This window comes from Somniosus microcephalus, unplaced genomic scaffold (genome assembly GCF_052327205.1).
Source record: "Somniosus microcephalus isolate GS21.2 unplaced genomic scaffold, FLI_Smic_1.0 unresolved_chr1, whole genome shotgun sequence".
NCBI lineage: Eukaryota > Metazoa > Chordata > Chondrichthyes > Squaliformes > Somniosidae > Somniosus > Somniosus microcephalus.
The window spans coordinates 147,677,867-147,692,714 of NW_028225179.1; the positions used below are offsets into that span (position 1 = coordinate 147,677,867).

General features: G+C 55.1%; 1 protein-coding gene across 1 annotated transcript in view; it reads right to left on the minus strand.

Moving 5' to 3' along the window:
- The window catches only part of LOC147096223 (lymphotoxin-alpha-like), a 50,096-nt gene that overhangs the window by 17,933 nt on the left and 17,315 nt on the right, over positions 1-14,848 (minus strand). The gene's annotated exons all lie outside the window — the stretch shown is intronic.

Sequence of the window (14,848 nt, forward strand, 5' to 3'; positions counted from 1 at the left end):
TTCGCAAGGGAGAGATGGACAGACTGAAGGATAGGAGGGGGAGGCTTAGATACGTTGAAGGATTGGATAGGGAGAGTTGGACACTCTGAAGGATTGGAGATGGAGGGACAGAGACACTGAAGGATTGGAGTTGGAGGGACAGACAGAGACACTGAAGGAGTGCAGAGGGGGTTAGACACAAACAGTGAAGGAGTGGAGTGGGAGGGGTAGACACAGACACTGAAGGAGTGGAGAGGGGTGGTAGACACAGACACTGAAGGAGTGGAGAGGGAGGGGTAGACAGAGACACTGAAGGAGTGGAGAGGGAGGGGTAGACAGAGACACTGAAGGAGTGGAGAGGGAGGGGTAGACACAGACACTGAAGGAGTGGAGAGGGAGGGGTAGACAGAGACACTGAAGGAGTGGAGTGGGAGGGGTAGACACAGACACTGAAGGAGTGGAGAGGGAGGGGTAGACAGAGACACTGAAGGAGTGGAGAGGGAGGGGTAGACACAGACACTAAAGGAGTGGAGAGGGGCGGTAGACACAGACACTGAAGGAGTGGAGAGGGAGGAGTAGACACAGACACTGAAGGAGTGGAGAGGGAGGAGTAGACACAGACACTGAAGGAGTGGAGAGGGAGGGGTAGACACAGACACTGAAGGAGTGGAGAGGGAGGAGTAGACACAGACACTGAAGGAGTGGAGAGGGAGGGGTAGACACAGACACTGAAGGAGTGGAGAGGGGTGGTAGACACAGACACTGAAGGAGTGGAGTGGGAGTGGTAGACACAGACACTGAAGGAGTGGAGAGGGAGGGGTAGACACAGACACTGAAGGAGTGGAGAGCGAGGAGTAGACACAGACAATACAATACAATACAATACAAATCGCTTTATTGGCATGATAAGGTACATCTTATGTTGCCAAAGCATCAAAATACATTTATGGTTGAACACATAAACGCGGTTCCATTCATACAGTGTATAAACAGGTATATCCCTGAGTTTATAAATATATTTTCGCCTTGTTTATATATACTCTTGTCTTAGTTTACACTGAAGGAGTGGAGTGGGAGGGGTAGACACAGACACTGAAGGAGTGGAGTGGGAGTGGTAGACAGAGACACTGAAGGAGTGGAGAGGGAGGGGTAGACAGAGACACTGAAGGAGTGGAGTGGGAGGGGTAGACAGAGACACTGAAGGAGTGGAGAGGGAGGAGTAGACACAGACACTGAAGGAGTGGAGAGGGAGGGGTAGACACAGACACTGAAGGAGTGGAGTGGGAGGGGTAGACAGAGACACTGAAGGAGTGGAGAGGGAGGGGTAGACAGAGACACTGAAGGAGTGGAGAGGGAGGGGTAGACACAGACACTGAAGGAGTGGAGTGGGAGGGGTAGACAGAGACACTGAAGGAGTGGAGAGGGAGGGGTAGACAGAGACACTGAAGGAGTGGAGAGGGAGGAGTAGACACAGACACTGAAGGAGTGGAGTGGGAGGGGTAGACACAGACACTGAAGGAGTGGAGAGGGAGGGGTAGACACAGACACTGAAGGAGTGGAGAGGGGTGGTAGACACAGACACTGAAGGAGTGGAGTGGGGTGGTAGACAGAGACACTGAAGGAGTGGAGAGGGGCGGTAGACACAGACACTGAAGGGGTGGAGAGGGAGGGGTAGACACAGACACTGAAGGAGTGGAGAGGGGTGGTAGACAGAGACACTGAAGGAGTGGAGAGGGGCGGTAGACACAGACACTGAAGGGGTGGAGAGGGAGGAGTAGACACAGACACTGAAGGAGTGGAGTGGGAGGGGTAGACACAGACACTGAAGGAGTGGAGAGGGAGGGGTAGACACAGACACTGAAGGAGTGGAGTGGGAGGGGTAGACACAGACACTGAAGGAGTGGAGAGGGAGGGGTAGACACAGACACTGAAGGAGTGGAGTGGGAGTAGACACAGACAGTGAAGGAGTGGAGAGGGAGGGGTAGACACAGACACTGAAGGAGTGGAGAGGGGTGGTAGACACAGACACTGAAGGAGTGGAGTGGGAGTAGACACAGACACTGAAGGAGTGGAGAGGGAGGGGTAGACACAGACACTGAAGGAGTGGAGAGGGAGGGGTAGACACAGACACTGAAGGAGTGGAGAGGGAGGGGTAGACACAGACACTGAAGGAGTGGAGTGGGAGTAGACACAGACACTGAAGGAGTGGAGAGGGGCGGTAGACACAGACACTGAAGGGGTGGAGAGGGAGGAGTAGACACAGACACTGAAGGAGTGGAGTGGGAGGGGTAGACACAGACACTGAAGGAGTGGAGAGGGAGGGGTAGACACAGACACTGAAGGAGTGGAGTGGGAGGGGTAGACACAGACACTGAAGGAGTGGAGAGGGAGGGGTAGACACAGACACTGAAGGAGTGGAGTGGGAGTAGACACAGACAGTGAAGGAGTGGAGAGGGAGGGGTAGACACAGACACTGAAGGAGTGGAGAGGGGTGGTAGACACAGACACTGAAGGAGTGGAGTGGGAGTAGACACAGACACTGAAGGAGTGGAGAGGGAGGGGTAGACACAGACACTGAAGGAGTGGAGAGGGAGGGGTAGACACAGACACTGAAGGAGTGGAGTGGGAGTAGACACAGACACTGAAGGAGTGGAGAGGGGTGGTAGACACAGACACTGAAGGAGTGGAGAGGGAGTGGTAGACACAGTCACTGAAGGAGTGGAGAGGGAGGAGTAGACACAGACACTGAAGGAGTGGAGAGGGAGTAGACAGAGACACTGAAGGAGTGGAGAGGGAGGGGTTGACAGAGACACTGAAGGAGTGGAGAGGGAGGGGTTGACAGAGACACTGAAGGAGTGGAGAGGGAGGGGTAGACACAGACACTGAAGGAGTGGAGAGGGAGGGGTAGACAGAGACACTGAAGGAGTGGAGAGGGAGGGGTAGACACAGACACTGAAGGAGTGGAGAGGGAGGGGTAGACAGAGACACTGAAGGAGTGGAGAGGGAGGGGTAGACACAGACACTGAAGGAGTGGAGAGGGAGGGGTAGACAGAGACACTGAAGGAGTGGAGAGGGAGGGGTAGACACAGACACTGAAGGAGTGGAGAGGGAGGGGTAGACACAGACACTGAAGGAGTGGAGAAGGGGGTAGACACAGACTGAAATAGAAACCTGTTGCAAGCTGCCTGGTCGTGGCAATTTTATTCAGTTGAATAATGCTAGAGGGTTACTCTCCCCCACAACAAAATGGTGAGTGCACTCCATCGATGGCATTTCCTGCAGATACTGGAGATAGTGTCACCAGATTAGAGTCTGACAGCATTGATGAGCTCAAGGGGGTAAGTGGGCTGCTGCAGCTCAAGCCCTGTTGTAGCATCTCTTCCGCTATCTGTCACTTCTGTACCAGAATGACTTGACTTGCAAGTGCTCCGCGTGCGACCTGCTACTTGAGGTGTCTTGCCAGCGAAGCTTAAAGGATGCTGCCGACCGATGCGTCACTTTCTACGACCAGTGGAAACTCCCACAGGTGCGGGTTCACCATTTGACCAAGTACAGCACAGAGATGAGTCATGTTAGGCCACTGAGGAAGAGTGGGAGGGCCTCTAAATACATCCTCAGACTCAATGACTGGCTGTGCTAAACTGAACTGGGCATTGCCCTTAAACAACAGTGCAATATGATACTCTACACATCATTTGTTTGCTGTTAGCTCCTTTGTAGTCATTTGAACTACAGGGATGTATGAGGAGAGATTGGGTCGATTGGACTTATACTCGCTGGAGTTTAGAAGAATGAGAGGGGATCTCATTGAAACTTATAAAATTCTAACAGGGCTAGACAGACTAGATGCAGGAAGGATGTTCCCGATGGCAGGGGAGTCCAGAACCAGGGGTCACAGTCTAAAGATAAGGGGTAAGCCATTTAGGACAGAGATTAGGAGGAATTTCTTCACCCAGAGAGTGGTGAACCTGTGGAATTCTCTACCACAGAAGGTAGTGGAGGCCAATTCATTAAATATATTCAAGAAGGAGTTAGATATATTTCTTAAGGCTAAAGGGATCAAGGGATATGTGGAGAAAGCAGGGACGGGGTACTGAATTTGGATGATCAGCCATGATCTCATTAAATGGCGGAGCAGGCTCGAGGGGCCGAATGGCCTACTCCTGCTCCTATCTTCTATGTTTCTATGTATCCTGGGGCCAATATTTGTCCCTTAACCAACATCACTAAATCAGATTTTCTGGCCATTATCACATTGCTGTTTGTGGGAGCTTGCTGTGCGCAAATTGGCTGCCGCGTTTTCCCACATTACGACAGTGACTACACTTCAAAAGTGCTACATTGGCTGTAAAGCGCTTTGGGATGTCCTGAGGTCGTGAGAGTTGCTATAGAATGCAAGTCTTTCTTTCTTATCCTGGTGATGGAATTGCTGACCCACATTTCCATGGGTCGATAGGGTTGGCCTCCGGCAGTAAAAATGAATGACAATAGAATCCCAAAACCTGACAGACACTAAGCACAAATGTAAAAGGGTTTTTTTGCTGTGATTCTAGAGAGAGAGGTAGAACAAGGAGGCCACATACTCCTTGGAAAATAAGAATCTAAATAGGGTAGTGGGATCTGGGGGGTATGGACACACAAATCACTAAACGTAGCGATGCAGGTTAATAAGGCCATAAAAATGCAACCCAAGCACTGGGGTTCATTTCTAGAGGGATAGAATTGAAAAGCAGGGAAATGATGTTAAACTTGTATCGAACCCTGGTTGGACCACACTTGGGGTACTGTGAGAGGAATTTAGAGACACTGGAGAAGGTGCAAAAAAGATTTATAAGGAAGTTGCCAGAACTGAGAGTATATACCGAGCAGAAAAGATTGGACGGGCTGGGGCTCTATTCTCTAGAAAAGAAAAGGCTGAGGGGTGACCCGATAGAGGTTTTAAGATTATGAAAGGGTTCAATAGGGTAGGCGCAGGGAAGATGTTTCCACTTGTGGGGGAGACCAGAACTCGGGGCCGTAAATACAAAATAGTCACTAATAAATCCAATAGTGAATTCAGGAGAAACTTTGTTGCTCAGAGAGTGGTGAGAATGTGGAATTCGCTAGCATAAGGAGTGGTTGAGGCAAATAGTGTAAGATGCGTATAAGGGGAACACAAGAGCGAGAAAGGAATATGTTGATGGGGTGAGATGAAGAAAGGTGGAAGGAGGTTCGTGTAGAGCACAAACACCGACATGGGCCGAATGGCCTGTTTCAGTGCTGTAAGACCATGTGAGAGGTTACAGGATCTGCGAAGAAGGTACAGGATGGATCTACCAATAGGGTCTCCCGTGGGGCCTAGCAAGTTAAGGCAGAGCCTGGTGCTGGGCTGAACTGTTCGGATCACAAGGTCCCAGGTTCGGTTCCCGTCCTGGGCTGAGTTCAGCGGACCTCAGCCTGGGCACGCGGGTGAATTGGGGTTGCCGACTCTGGTTGGGCCTATTCCTGGAGGTTTGATCACATGACCTGCTGCCTCCATTCGCCCCGCCCTCACGTCTCCTGCCATTGGTCGCCTGACATGTCCATCCTCGCGATGCCCCGCCCTCACGTCTCCCACCATTGGTCACCCGACACATCCATCCTCGCGATGCTCCACCCCTCACGTCTCCCACCATTGGTCACCCGACATATCCAATCATCGCGGTGCCCCGCCCCCCACGTCTACCACAATTGGTCGCCCGACACGTCCATCCTCGCGGTGCCTCGCCCCCCACGTCTCCCACCATTGGTCGCCCGACACGTCCATCCTCGCGATGCCCTGCCCCCACATCTCCCGCCATTGGTCACCCGACACATTCATCCCCGCGATACCCCACCCCCACGTCTCCCACCATTGGTTGCCCGATATGTCCATCCTCGCGATGCTCCACCCCTCACGTCTCCCACCATTGGTCGCCCGACACATCCATCCTCGCGATGCTCCGCCCCTCACGTCTCCCGCCATTGGTCACCCGACACGTCCATCCTCGCGATGCCCTGCCCCCACGTCTCCCGCCATTGGTCGCCCGACACGTCCATCCTCGCGATGCTCTGCCCACCACGTCTCCCGCCATTGGTCGCCCGACACGTCCATCCTCGCGATGCTCCGCCCCCCACGTCTCCCGCCATTGGTCGCCCGACACGTCCATCCTCGCGATGCTCCGCCCCCCCCACGTCTCCCGCCATTGGTCACCCGACACGTCCATCCTCGCGATGCTCCGCCCCCCCACGTCTCCCGCCATTGGTCACCTGACACATCCATCCTCACGATGCTCCGCCCCCCCACGTCTCCCGCCATTGGTCACCCGACACGTCCATCCTCGCGATGCTCCGCCCCCCCACGTCTCCCGCCATTGGTCACCTGACACATCCATCCTCACGATGCTCCGCCCCCCCACGTCTCCCGCCATTGGTCACCCGACACATCCATCCTCGCGGTGCTCCGCCCCCCACGTCTCCCGCCATTGGTCGCCCGACACGTCCATCCTCGCGATGCTCCGCCCCCCCACGTCTCCCGCCATTGGTCGCCCGACACGTCCATCCTCGCGATGCTCCGCCCCCCCCACGTCTCCCGCCATTGGTCGCCCGACACGGCCATCCTCGCGATGCTCCGCCCCCCACGTCTCCCGCCATTGGTCACCCGACACGTCCATCCTCGCGATGCTCTGCCCACCACGTCTCCCGCCATTGGTCGTCCGACACGTTCATCCTCGCGAAGCTCTGCCCCTCACGTCTCCCGCCATTGGTCACCTGACACATCCATCCTCGCGATGCCCCGCCCCTCACGTCTCCCGCCATTGGTCGTCTGACATGTCCATCCTCGCGATGCCTCGCCCCCCACGTCTCCCGCCATTGGTCGTCCGACACATCCATCCTCGCGATGCCCCGCCCCTCACGTCTCCCGCCATTGGTCGTCCGACACGTTCATCCTCGCGATGCTCCGCCCCTCACGTCTCCCGCCATTGGTCACCTGAAACGTTCATCCTCGCGATGCTCCGCCCCTCACGTCTCCCGCCATTGGTCGCCCGACACGTCCATCCTCGCGATGCCCCGCCCCCCACGTCTCCCGCCATTGGTCGCCCGACACGTCCATCCTCGCGATGCCCCGCCCCCCACGTCTCCCGCCATTGGTCGCCCGACACGTCCATCCTCGCGATGCCCCGCCCCCCACGTCTCCCGCCATTGGTCACACGACACGTCCATCCTCGCGATACCCCGCCCCCCACGTCTCCCGCCATTGGTCGCCCAACACGTCCATCCTCGCGATGCTCCGCCCCCACCACGTCTCCCGCCATTGGTCACCCGACACGTCCATCCTCGCGATGCTCCGCCCCCCACGTCTCCCGCCATTGGTCGCCCGACACGTCCATCCTCACGATGCTCCACCCGCCACGTCTCCCGCAATTGGTCACCCGATATGTCCATCCTCACAATACCCCGTCCCCACATCTCCCGCCATTGGTCACCTGACACGTCCATCCTCGCGATACCCCGCCCCCCACGTCTCCTGCCATTGGTCGCTCGACACGTCCATCCTCGCGATGCTCCGCCCCCACGTCTCCCGCCATTGGTCACCCGACACATCCATCCTCGCGATGCTCCGCCCCCCACGTCTCCCGCCATTGGTCGCCCGACACGTCCATCCTCGCGATGCTCCGCCCCCAACGTCTCCCGCCTTTGGTCACCTGACACCGCCCCCCACGTCTCCCATCATTGGTCGCCCGACACGGCCATCCTCGCGATGCCCCGCCCCCCCACATCTCCCGCCATTGGTCGCCCGACACGTCCATCCTCGCGATACCCCGCCCCCCACGTCTCCCGCCATTGGTCGCCCGACACATCCATCCTCGCGATACCCCGCCCCCCACGTCTCCCGCCATTGGTCACCCGACACGTCATCTTCGCGATACCCCGCCCCCGTCTCCCGCCATTGGTCGTCCAACACGTCCATCCTCGCGATACCCCGCCCCCCACGTCTCCCGCCATTGGTCACCCGACACGTCCATCCTCGCCATACCCCGCCCCCCACGTCTCCCGCCATTGGTCACCCGACACGTCCATCCTCACGATACCCCGCCCCCCATGTCTCCTGCCATTGGTCACCCGACACGTCCATCCTCGCCATACCCCGCCCACCAGGTCTCCCGCCATTGGTCACCCGACACGTCCATCCTCACCATACCCCACCCCCCACGTCTCCCGCCATTGGTCACCCGACACGTCCATCCTCGCTATGCCCCCCAGGTCTCCCGCCATTGGTCACCCGACATGTCCATGCTCGCGATGCCCCGCCCCCAGGTCTCCCGCCATTGGTCACCCGACACGTCCATCCTCGCCATACCCCGCCCCCCACTTCTCCCGCCATTTTTCACCCGACACGTCCATCCTCGCGAAGCCCCGCCCCCCCACGTTAAAGCGAACAGGCTCTTTGTTACCCGATTGGGCCATTCTTGACTCTCAGTCAAACAACATTTCTCATCACCAAATATTTTTATGACGAAGCAACGAAGGTGTTCAAAGAAACTGAAAAGAAAAGCGCACGATTTTTCTCGAAAGCTCCTGCGAATTTTTTCTCCCTGGGTGTTGCTCGCTGCAGTGGCCCCGGAAGCTAATCTGCAATTCCTGGAGACTCCAGCCCAATCCTGGAGGGTTGGGAATCCTCAAGTGAAGACTCGATGACAGCCTGGTTGTGAGAGAACGGCCAACAGTCCAGGCTGCACGTGAAGAGTGGCCATTTGGGTTCATTACTTCCTGGTTACGGGAACCTTAGCCCAGCAAGAACCAGCGCCATCAGGAAAGGGGTTGATGAGAAAACTAGCTTCAAGTACTATGAAATGGCATGGGGCGCCTGCCCCTTTTATGCCAATGACCCGTGGCACCCGAGCGGAGTGGTTCGGCCACTGGACCAGTAATCCAGAGGCCTGGACTGAGAACCCAGTGAACGGCAGTTCAAGTCACCAGCATTGGCAGTCTGGAGAATCTGGGGATAAAAAGCTGGTATCAGTACAAAAGGGGCCACGAAGCTGTCGGATTGTCATTGCAAATCCCAACTGGTTCACTCATGTCCTTTAGGGAAGCCGTCCTTACCCGGTCTGGGCCTACATGTGACTCCAGTTCCACACCCCAAACGTGGCTGGCTCTTAACTGCCCTCCGAAGTGGCCCAGCAAGCCACTCGATTGTATTAGCGGCAACTGGGGTGGGTGGGGGGGGTGCGGAGGGAGCGAGGCAATAAATGCCTTCCTTGCCAGCGACGCGCACATCCCCAGGATGAATTTGGAAAAACGCCGTTGGATTTGGGAGTGGAGGAGGACCCGGCACCAGCTTCGATACAGCTGAGCGGCGAAATTGTGGAGAGGCAGACGTCTATACTTAGAAACAATGCGCTGAAACAGAGGAAATATCCCTCTGACATTCACAACCCCACAGGGGAAACCCCAGGCAGAGGAGAATAGGGGCCCCAGCCATTGCCTGTGAGAGCGCGTCCTGAAACAAAGCCAAAGTGTCTTCCCTTTTAAATGGCCTCAGCATCCCACACAGTTTCATTTGAAACGATAGACAAGGGTTTGGAGTTTTATGGTGAATTTTTCTGATGAGCAAAGCGGAGCAGAGTCGAAGGTAAAAGGAACGTTTTGCGACATTCGGCAGCATCAGGAACTCACAGGTTTCGGAAAACACTGCCTGCTCTGGTGTAAAGCCCCTAGCGAAAGTCCAGAATCCAGCCATCATAAGAACACCTCCAACTAATACTGCCCTACCAGTTCTCAAACCCTCCCTTGTGCAGTCTCTCTGACTGACGTGGACAGTTTTGTCGCGAATTAGGATTTTTTTGCAGCGGCTTAATTTGACTGACAGCTATTTCCATCAATGTTCGTGCATCACTAACAGCCTTCCCAAGTCGCACTTTCCGATACCAGCTCCTCCATCACTAACGGTGGCATAGTGGTTAGCACTGTTGCCTCACAGCGCCAGAAGACCCGGGTTCGAATCCGGCCTCGGGCGACTGTGTGGAGTTTGCACATTCTCCCTGTGTTTGCGGGGGTTTTCTACGGGTGCTCCGGTTTCCTCCCACAGTCCAAAGATCTGTGCTTTAGGTTGATTGGCTATGATAAATTGACCCTTAGTGTTAGGGGGATTAAATACGTGGGGTTATAGGGATAGGGTGGGATATGTGTTGGTGTAGGGGTTACGGGGATCAGGTGGGATATGTGTCGGTACAGGCTCGATGGGCCGAAATGGCCTCTATCTGCACTGTGGGGTTTCTGTGATTCTGTGATAACACACAGCCTGTCCCAATCTCAGATACCAGCTCCTCCATCACTAACACACAGCCTATCCCACTCTCAGATACCAGCTCCTCCATCACTAACACACAGCCTGTCCAACTCTCCGATACCAGCTCCTCCATCACTAACACACAGCCTGTCCCACTCTCTGATACCAGCTCCTCCATCACTAACACACACACAGCCTGTCCCACTCTCCGATACCAGCTCCTCCATCACTAACACACAGCCTGACCCACTCTCTGATACCAGCTCCTCCATCACTAACACACAGACTGTCCCACTCTCAGATACCAGCTCCTCCATCACTAACACACAGACTGTCCCACTCTCTGATACCAGCTCCTCCATCACTAACACACAGCCTGTCCCACTCTCCGACACCAACTCCTCCATCACTAACACACAGCCTGTCCCACTCTCAGATACCAGCTCCTCCATCACTAACACACAGCCTGTCCCACTCTCAGAGACCAGCTCCTCCATCACTAACACACAGTCTGTCCCACTCTCCGATACCAGCTCCTCCATCACTAACACACAGCCTGTCCCACTCTCAGATACCAGATCCTCCATCACTAACACACAGCCTGTCCCGCTCTCCGATACCAGCTCCTCCATCACTAACACACAGCCTGTCCCACTCTCCGATACCAGCTCCTCCATCATTAACACACAGCCTGTCCCACTCTCCGATACCAGCTCCTCCATCACTAACAAACAGCCTGACCCACTCTCAGATACCAGCTCCTCCATCACGAACACACAGCCTGTCCCACTCTCTGATACCAGCTCCTCCATCACTAACACACAGACTGTCCCACTCTCAGATACCAGCTCCTCCAATGCTAACACACAGCCTGTCCCACTCTCCGATACCAGCTCCTCCATCATTAACACACAGCCTGTCCCACTCTCCGATACCAGCTCCTCCATCACTAACAAACAGCCTGACCCACTCTCAGATACCAGCTCCTCCATCACTAACACACAGACTGTCCCACTCTCAGATACCAGCTCCTCCAATGCTAACACACAGCCTGTCCCACTCTCCGATACCAGCTCCTCCATCACTAACACACAGCCTGTCCCACTCTCAGATACCAGCTCCTCCATCACTAACACACAGCCTGTCCCACTCTCAGATACCAGCTCCTCCATCACTAACACAGAGCCTGTCCCACTCTCAGATACCAGCTCCTCCATCACCCACACACAGCCTGTCCCACTCTCCGATACCAGCTCCTCCATCACTAACACACAGCCTGTCCCACTCTCAGATACCAGCTCTTCCATCAGTAACACACAGCCTGTCCCACTCTCTGATACCAGCTCCTCCATCACTAACACACAGCCTGTCCCACTCTCAGATACCAGCTCCTCCATCACTAAAACACAGCCTGTCCCACTCTCAGATACCAGCTCCTCCATCACCCACACACAGCCTGTCCCACTCTCCGATACCAGCTCCTCCATCACCCACACACAGCCTGTCCCACTCTCAGATACCAGCTCCTCCATCAGTAATACACAGCCTGTCCCACTCTCCGATACCAGCTCCTTCGTCACTAACACACAGCCTGTCCCACTCTCCGATACCAGCTCCTCCATCACTAACACACAGCCTGTCCCACTCTCCGATACCAGCTCCTCCATCACTAACACACAGCCTGTCCCACTCTCAGATACCAGCTCCTCCATCACTAACACACAGCCTGTCCCACTCTCCGATACCAGCTCCTCCATCACTAACACACAGCCTGTCCCACTCTCAGATACCAGCTCCTCCATCACTAACACACAGCCTGTCCCACTCTCCGATACCAGCTCCTCCATCACTAACACACAGCCTGTCCCACTCTCCAATACCAGCTCCTCCATCACTAACATACAGCCTGTCCCACTCTCCGATACCAGCTCCTCCATCACTAACACACAGACTGTCCCACTCTCAGATACCAGCTTCCTCCATCACTAACACACAGCCTGTCCCACTCTCCGATACCAGCTCCTCCATCACTAACACACAGCCTGTCCCACTCTCAGATACCAGCTCCTCCATCACTAACATACAGCCTGTCCCACTCTCCAATACCAGCTCCTCCATCACCAACACACAGCCTGTCCCACTCTCAGATACCAGCTCCTCCATCACTAACACACAGCCTGTCCCACTCTCCGATACCAGCTCCTCCAGCACTAACACACAGACTATCCCACTCTCCGATACCAGCTCCTCCATCACTAACACACAGCCTGTCCCACTCTCAGATACCAGCTCCTCCATCACCCACACACCGCCTGTCCCACTCTCAGATACCAGCTCCTCCATCACTAACACACAGCCTGTCCCACTCTCCGATACCAGCTCCTCCATTACTAACACACAGCCTGTCCCACTCTTCGATACCAGCTCCTCCATCACTAACACACAGCCTGTCCCACTCTCAGATACCAGCTCCTCCATCAGTAACACACCGCCTGTCCCACTCTCAGATACCAGCTCCTCCATCACTAACACACAGCCTGTCCCACTCTCAGATACCAGCTCCTCCATCACTAACACACAGACTGTCCCACTCTCCGACACCAGCTCCTCCATCACTAACACACAGCTTGTCCCACTCTCAGATACCAGCTCCTCCATCACTAACACACAGCCTGTCCCACTCTCAGATACCAGCTCCTCCATCACTAACACACAGCCTGTCCCACTCTCAGATACCAGCTCCTCCATCACTAACACACAGACTATCCCACTCTCCGATAGCAGCTCCTCCATCACTAACACACAGCCTGTCCCACTCTCAGATACCAGCTCCTCCATCACTAACACACAGCCTGTCCCACTCTCAGATACCAGCTCCTCCATCACTAACACACAGCCTGTCCCACTCTTCGATACCAGCTCCTCCATCACTAACACACAGCCTGTCCCACTCTCAGATACCAGCTCCTCCATTACTAACACACAGATTATCCCACTCTCCGATACCAGCTCCTCCATCACTAACACACAGCCTGTCCCACTCTCAGATACCAGCTCCTCCATCACTAACACACCGCCTGTCCCACTCTCTGATACCAGCTCCTCCATCACTAACACACCACCTGTCCCACTCTCCGATACCAGCTCCTCCATCACTAACACACAGCCTGTCCCACTCTCAGATACCAGCTCCTCCATCACTAACACACAGCCTGTCCCACTCTCTGATACCAGCTCCTCCATCACTAACACACAGCCTGTCCCACTCTCCGATACCAGCTCCTCCATCACTAACACACCGCCTGTCCCACTCTCCAATACCAGCTCCTCCATCACTAACACACCGCCTGTCCCACTCTCCAATACCAGCTCTTCCATCACTAACACACAGCCTGTCCCACTCTCCGATACCAGCTCCTCCATCACTAACACACAGTCTGTCCCACACTCAGATACCAGCTCCTCCATCACTAACACACAGCCTGTCCCACTCTCCGATACCAGCTCCTCCATCACTAACACACAGCCTGTCCCACTCTCCGATACCAGCTCCTCCATCACTAACACACAGCCTGTCCCACTCTCTGATACCAGCTCCTCCATCACTAACACACAGCCTGTCCCACTCTCCGATACCAGCTCCTCCATCACTAACACACAGCCTGTCCCACTCTCCGATACCAGCTCCTCCATCACTAACACACAGCCTGTCCCACTCTCCAATACCAGCTCTTCCATCACTAACACACAGCCTGTCCCACTCTCCGATACCAGCTCCTCCATCACTAACACACAGACTGTCCCACTCTCCGATACCAGCTCCTCCATCACTAACACACAGCCTGTCCCACTCTCCGATACCAGCTCCTCCATCACTAACACACAGCCTGTCCCACTCTCCGATACCAGCTCCTCCATCACTAACACACCGCCTGTCCCACTCTCCAATACCAGCTCTTCCATCACTAACACACAGCCTGTCCCACTCTCCGATACCAGCTCCTCCATCACTAACACACAGCCTGTCCCACTCTCCGATACCAGCTCCTCCATCACTAACACATTCACAGCCTGTCCCACTCTCCGATACCAGCTCCTCCATCACTAACACACAGCCTGTCCCACTCTCCGATACCAGCTCCTCCATCACTAACACACAGTCTGTCCCACTCTCCGATACCAGCTCCTCCATCACTAACACACAGCCTGTCCCACTCTCAGATACCAGCTCCTCCATCACTAATGCACAACCCATTCCCTATTCTCCCAGGGAAGGGTGTGAATGTATAAAACTAACAACAATGGCAGAATTAATGGTGGGAGAGTGAAGTGAGGTTTGACTAACTTCAGTGCCGATACAATCAGTGACACTGGCTGCAGTGTGGGTGAATACTCATCCGCAGTGTGACGTGGAGCCTGATTCTCTCTCATTGGCTTTTGTTTGGGGATATGGATGTTTACCAAGCTGGGTAGATTTCCTGCCCCCCCCCCACCCCGTTTGGGTATATTGAGTGCTCGCCTCCTGCCTGATTTTTCTGTGTTCGCTGCACACTGGTTGTCCAGTTGCCCAGGCACCGG